Here is a 6,948-nt window from a genome sequence, read left to right as displayed (position 1 = left end):
GTGCTGATATCATTTCCTAATCAAAATATGATTTTTTACGGTTTCGGAAAAAAAAGCATTAATACAAACCAAGATAATAAATGTTACTATAATCTTCCTATTAAACAATATTATAAATGTTGTAAATGTTGGGGAAGACGAGGGCATTATAGTCATTTCCTCCTCTCTGTCCACTCCGTCATGTTAAAAAACCCATTGAAACCTCAGGAGTGTCGTTGGTGAAGTTGATACCACGGGGTTAAAAGTGGAAATTGGCCATAGTTGAGGGGGTGTAAATGTAATTATCCTTAAATTAGAAAAACACAATTCTATTCCAAAGGACTCTAAAGGATAAAGATTAATTCTAATTTTTAGAAAGAAAATCTCCAGAATTGTTGAAGAAAATCTCCTAAACTTTAGATGATTAGCAAAATCTCCTACAACATATCAACAAGAAATCTCCTGAATTTTGGATAATCACTCTTTCTCAATTAACATTAAATATGTAAGGGTCCCACATATAATGGAAAAGTTTTATATTAATTAGTCCGTTGATCTGGTGGTTGATTATGAGCCATTGATCAATACCTTGATCAGATCATCCAATCTATATGGCAATGGGACCAGATCAATGGAAATGATCGAACATGAATCCAACTCAATGGCTGTGTGGTCTGAATGTTTCACCGTGTCAATCCAGCGGGACCCAATGTCGATGGTGACATAAATGTGCAATCCCTACCGTTGATCTTGTAGAACATTTTGATGATAAAATGCAAAAAGATGGCAGATGGACCTGATCACTTAGATAGGACCCACGCGAGGCCGCAGATTGACTACTAGGAATGAACCTAACAGCCACATTTTTTATAATTTTATACCCTGAAAACTGCTTCGTAGAAACCCTACATGTCAAGAGGTTAGGATAATCCTTGATAAAGGTCGGGCCAACGGAAATGACTGGATCGACTGCCCTGATCATGTCCACATGACATGCATAGGGCCCACAGTAGGAAAGTGGGCCCTACTGTAGTGGACCACGGCCTTAAGTCTCCCTAACAAATGATGCTAACCGTTAAATTGATGGCTTGCAAACTGATAAATGGCAAAGGGTCCACATTAGATACGAAACATTCCTGCAAAGGGATGTCTAATTGCTCTGTTACATCCGAAGTTCTGAGGCTTTCAATGATTAAAAGCCTACCACTCTAATTTCAGAACAAAGTTATCACCAAGGAGATCTAAAGTATACAAAAGGATATACATTGGTTGTCCCATGGTGAATGCAATATCGCATTTGCAAATCCACGTATCCGCAATCCCATTTTGAGGCCATCCATGATCCAAGAAAACTCCAACTGGTTTCTTAAACCACTGTCTGAAAAAACGGGTTCTTCAAAATTATATTTGAAGTAGGGGCATTTCTTATCTGGAAATTGGTAAAAAAATAAAAGAATAGAAAATAAAGAAAAACTAATCTAGCCATGGGGTTCTCTTAGAAGCATGTTAAACAAAAAGTACATCCAGAGGTGCGTGTTAAAAGAAAATGAAAAAAAAAAATCATGAGTGAATGGGTGGTTCCAGGTTTCACTTCATTTTATAAATAGACGGGCAACCTGAAAATGGAGAGAAATGCAGACAGAGCAGCCCAAATGACTGAGGCAATTTGACCGGCGCGGTTACCCGAATAAAGAAATGTAGCAAATCAGCAGCCATGAAAACACTTTGAAAAAACCCTCTCCTTTGTCTTTGTGTCTTCCCTCCTTCCTAGAAAATCCCTTTTCCAAATCTGTTCCTCTCATTAAACACGGTCCAGAAAAGATGGTTAAGATCACCCTATAGATTTTTTATTAAAAAACCATAAATGAGGGGGGTAAGATTGAAATTATATGGCTTTAATGGGTGCCTTTGTTAAAAGCATAAAGGAGGGGGTAGGATTGAAAATATGTGAGTTGAATAGGTGCATTTGTTAAAAAAAGTCAAAAAAAGTGATGTGTAATTCTCATATAATTTTCAAAAAAATCAAAAAATAACCATAAAAGAGGGGTAAGATTGAAATTATATGGCTTTAATGGGTGCCTTTGTTAAAAGCATAAAGGAGGGGGTAGGATTGAAAATATGTGAGTTGAATGGGTGCATTTGTTAAAAAAAGTCAAAAAAAGTGCTGTGTAATTCTCATATAATTTTCAAAAAAATCAAAAAATTCTCTTCTTTTCCTCCCAGCTTATAGTAGTAGATACTATACACTACAACAAAAAAGGTTTTTAGCAGTGGTCATAACCGCTGCTAAAAGTGGCCAAAACCGCTGCTATTACTTTTAGCAGCGGTTATACAACTGCTACTAATTATCTCGTCGCTGTATTTTTTAGCAGCAGTTATGACCGCTGCTACATTTGGTTTGTAGACATCGAAGTTCATCAATATAGCAGCAGTATTGTATCTTTTAGCAGCGGTCAGGACCGCTACTAAAAGTGATATTTAAAAAATATATATATATAATTCTAGAAATCCCCAAAATAAGGGTATAATACAGAATCTGGCTTAAGTGTACAATACATAACCTGCTTTAGACTATAGTACCTTTACACAGATAAACATTACATTCACAAAATTAAACAAAAACTAAAACATATCCATCCAAAAATGTTACTGATTAGATTGAAAAACCTTGATGTATTAGCTTTTCTGAAACCCCAATGTTAAACTGATTAGATTGAACTCTTTGATTTTCTCTTTGATGTGTGATCAAGCCCATGCCATCAACTTCTAAAAACAGCCCGGCCTTGGAGATCAAAGGTGACCTTAACTTTTCATCAATGGTAGATGGAGATAAAGCTAAAACTTGTTGGTCGAACGCTTTCCGATATTACAGCAACACCCAAAACCTCAAAGGAAATTCCTTTAGCACTGCTGAATACCAAATCCATCAAAATGAATAGACAATAAGAAATAAGCATATAAAAGTACTTCCTAAATTCCCACTTTCTAGAAATGGTCAGGAAACTTACCAAAAAAATGTTGTGGAACTCCTCTAGTAGAGTTATAACAATGGCTTGAGCGTGGTTAGCTACTGCCGCAGCTTGCAAAAGTTGAACAGAACCATCCCCTTCTCTGATTTGTGAGGAGCCACAATTTGCATCATCTTAAGTATCCTGAACTCAGAAGAATGGGAAACATAAGTCAAAAGGCAATTAGATGAAATGGAAGGGGAAGAGAGAACATGATCACTAATGAGAGAACGCAACTTTGATCAGACACAGTATCCTACAACATAATATAACCGTATCATACAGTTAATATCTTTGTTTTCACTTGAGAAATGAAAATTTTATTTACAAAGAAAAAAGACAACATAATTTCAGGAGGAGGACAGACTGCATGATAAATAACTTGTTTGCGTCACACAAAACATGATTGAATGACAATTCCACACCTCTGGCCAAATCCAATACTTCATCAGTGACAAGCTACTATCGACCCACATGGCCTCCTCAAAACCCATCAACAATGTAAGCTAATCTCTTCAAAACCATTATTTCATCAACAATATTAGATTTTTGGCTAGATTTTCATGGAAACTCCATAATTCTTCCAAAAGTACAGGAGTCTCACCTTCATTTGAGTCTTTGATCTGGTCCAAAATATTTCAACCCAAATTTGCTGGATTGAAGTACCTTGTTTCATTCCAAAAGGACAGGACAATCGAGCTGAATGTAACAACAATGGAGGTTCATTCATAATCCAAAAGAACACAATAAGTAAAGGTTCTCCAAATATGCATGTCCTGAGCATAGGACTTGTTTGACTTGGTTACAAAACTACCAGACAACATTTCCTCACCCATAAACAAGCCATGGAAGAGTGACAAACAAAAACAACACCTCTTAACACTCCTTTAGGAGGCCAGTCAAAAGAGAGAAAAAAACACTCCTTTAGCAGTCTAACAGCACCCATATATCCATATCCATCAAAACAGTTTAGGAGAAACTTTAGGAACCTTCCACACCAAAGATACATCCTCAAGCTTAAAAAATACAGGAAACCAAACAAAAAGGGTCATTAAAGTAGCTATAAAGGAGAACTCACAGCCCTCAAGGTCCTCAATCAAATGAGATGAAAACACTTCCATGATGACAGACGCCATCCAAGTACACTAAACAAAGTATGCGACCATGAGACACACATACCATGTGATAAGTAATGGCTCATCCAAATTGTTCTGGACATTCACAACCACATTCCAGTTTGTGGCCACATTGACAATGGGTCCAGGAAATTGCTTATTAATTCCAATCACCTGCAATTATGAATAATGTTAATCAATATTATATACTACGGCAAAAAGTTCACCTGAAAATGAATATTGCTAGGAATGGAGAGAAAAGGGATATATTGGTGGTTGAATCAGTTAGGGAGGCTTCAATACTGCTATCCATCACAAAAAGATGAAAGAAGTTAAAAGAAAAAAGAAAAGAAGAAGAAAAGAAACGTTTCAGGTTCACTTGTTCGACCAAGCCAAGTCTAGGAAAACCTTAGCCGGGTCGACTTGCTTAGGCATCAACAAGTCATGAATTGACCCATGGGCTTTTAGAATACTTGTAGGTTCAAGTACAGGGCTTACCATTTTACATATCTCGTCTCTTGATACTTGTTTTTTTTTTTTTTATTGGTATGTCTTGATACTTGTTGATAAGTGATGGATGACTTGTATGACTTCACAAGAATGTCAATTGCTTCAGTAGCCGTTTTGGTCCCTACCCCGTCAATTGCTTCAGTAGCCGTTTTGGTCCCTATCCCTTGCTCAATGTCCTAATAAAAAAACAAGGATTTGAATAGGATTTCTTTAAGAGATGATAATAGCTACTAAAACATGAGTTTTTATATGATGAAGAGCCGTATAAAGCAGTATTGGAGATCCCATCCTTCATATTTGATCCAACAGCAGCTCACTTTTTGCCTCAAAAAGTGAGCTGCTGTTGGATCAAAATATCAAGGATGGGATCTCCAACGTACTCCAATACTGCTTTATACGGCTCTTCATCATATAAAAACTCAATCCTAAAACATAAATATGTGAAAGAAAAAAGCCTCCTAACCTGATCGAAGTCTTTATTGATTGTTCTAAGGTAGTGATCACAAGGGCTCCTCAGTAATGGACATGGGAAGCCATTCAATGCAAAAAACTACAGCAAATCAAATCCAAAGCATCTTTAATTAGTTCATTTACGCTCATTTGCTGTCAAAGCAGGGCCAAAATAAATTGCTGCTCATTTAATTATGGACTAAGGCTCCGTTTCTTTTTGCGTAAAATGGACGTAAAACAAAATTTACACCCATTTTTTGTTGAAGTATAAATGAATAAATAACGCCAACTCTAACAAATTAAGCTTTCTAAGTAATTGGTTGTTTCATGTGGTATCAGAGCTAGGTTCAAAACCCAACAACTCCTTGATATTAAAATCCAACAGTCGAGCCAAAGGAAGAGGGGTCACATGTGAGGGGGGAGTGTTGATGTATAAATGATTAAATAAAACCAACTCTACAGCTTAAGCTTTTGGAGTATAGGTCACATTTTCTACTTAAAAAATATGTATAAAATTAGTTTACTCCCATTTTACGTCGAAAGAGCTTTGATTAACTAATTAGAACAAATATAGGGGTATCAATGATATATATATAACAACTCTAATGATTGATTTATGTATCAATTACCTCGTTGGCCGTTGAAGCAGGGCCGAAATAAACTGTTCGACCGGAAGAGAGATGGCAAAGATTATGGAAGAGCTCAAACACCTCACTACAAGGCTGATGGATGGATGCAAATGCTCAGCCTCCTCTATGCAAATGCTCAGCCTCCTCTTTTGTCCCCCACTAAGTCCTTTTGAGTCCCACCCTCCTATTCTAGTATTCGCCCCATCTTGCAACCCCATCTCGTTTATTGTCATCTCTGCTCTCTCCTTCTTCTCAGATTTCGACATTGAGTTCGGAAGCTTGAGCTGGGCGGAGTAGTATACAGCTTCTTTAACAGTTAGCGTCGTCATTAGAGCATCATCTTGAGTAACATAGCCCTGAATTAATGAAAAAAAACCCCTTGGTTAAAACTTGCAAAAGATAGTCAGTGAAAACATGATATAGAAGGATTAAGGATTATAAGTTGAATCGTTGTGTCAGCCACTCCGACTAAAACTCCACCAACGTATTAAAAAAAAGAGTCAACTCAGATGATTCAATGATTGATGTGGTCAGCTTTTCATTAGCTCCGGCGAGCTAATGAACTGACTTGGAAGGGAAAAACTCGGACTCAGACGAGAACTTGGCGAAGTAAAATTCGAGCCAACTTGGGTGGGTCAATAATTAACTATGAGAATTTTTAAATTAGTTGTATCAATCATCCATGGCCTACTTGGAAAAAGTCTCATGATGTGTTGAATGATATTACTATACATGTATTTATACGTCTCTGGTAATCTATATCAAACATTGAATGATGTACTAACCGAGGTTCCAAATGCCAGTGTCTGCTTTCGAACCGTCACCCATAAGTCCTCCCATGTAAAGAAAACGCCACACTCGTCCGAACCAGGCCCACTCGTGCCCCACTTAATGTGCCCCTTCTCTTCATGGCTTGGCATACTCACACATTCTACCTCTATTGAGCTCCTCATTTCGATATTGCCGTGTGATGGTGCTTATGATGGCGTGTTACAGATGGAGCTAATAGAAGGAGAAGCCATGCTAACTTGAGTAAAAACTAGCAAGCAACTTGTATGTGTGTGTGTGTGTGTGTGTGTGTGTGAGAGAGAGAGAGAGAGAGAGAGAGAGAGAGAGAGAGAGAGAGAGAGAGAGAGAGAGAGAGAGAGGATGACTTGAAGGACAAAATATGGTAGAATTTAAAGACATTTGAAATGGCTTTGCTACCAAAATATCATGAACTGTGTAACACGTTTTCGGTCATAATTAAGCCATAAA

The 6,948-nt window shown here is 37.3% G+C and overlaps 2 long non-coding RNA genes across 2 annotated transcripts; both read right to left on the bottom strand.

The window, feature by feature from the left end:
• Positions 1–2,677: 2,677 nt before the first annotated feature.
• On the bottom strand, positions 2,678–3,470 carry LOC143849893 (uncharacterized). The gene is made up of 3 exons (XR_013235897.1): positions 3,413–3,470; positions 2,988–3,131; positions 2,678–2,886 (listed from the first exon to the last, which is right to left on the bottom strand). It is a non-coding gene; the product is annotated as an uncharacterized LOC143849893 (long non-coding RNA).
• Positions 3,471–4,190: 720 nt separating this feature from the next.
• On the bottom strand, positions 4,191–6,023 carry LOC143849582 (uncharacterized). Its single transcript, XR_013235725.1, has 4 exons — positions 5,692–6,023; positions 5,076–5,162; positions 4,601–4,788; positions 4,191–4,276 (listed from the first exon to the last, which is right to left on the bottom strand). It is a non-coding gene; the product is annotated as an uncharacterized LOC143849582 (long non-coding RNA).
• Positions 6,024–6,948: the final 925 nt, after the last annotated feature.

The sequence above is a fragment of the Tasmannia lanceolata genome, unplaced genomic scaffold, assembly GCF_043159265.1.
Source record: "Tasmannia lanceolata isolate RefF3 unplaced genomic scaffold, GAP_Taslan_0.1 ptg000018l, whole genome shotgun sequence".
In the NCBI taxonomy this organism is placed as follows: domain Eukaryota; kingdom Viridiplantae; phylum Streptophyta; class Magnoliopsida; order Canellales; family Winteraceae; genus Tasmannia; species Tasmannia lanceolata.
The sequence above is the reverse complement of the archived record's forward strand: the minus strand, read 5'-3'. Positions and strand labels throughout refer to the sequence as shown.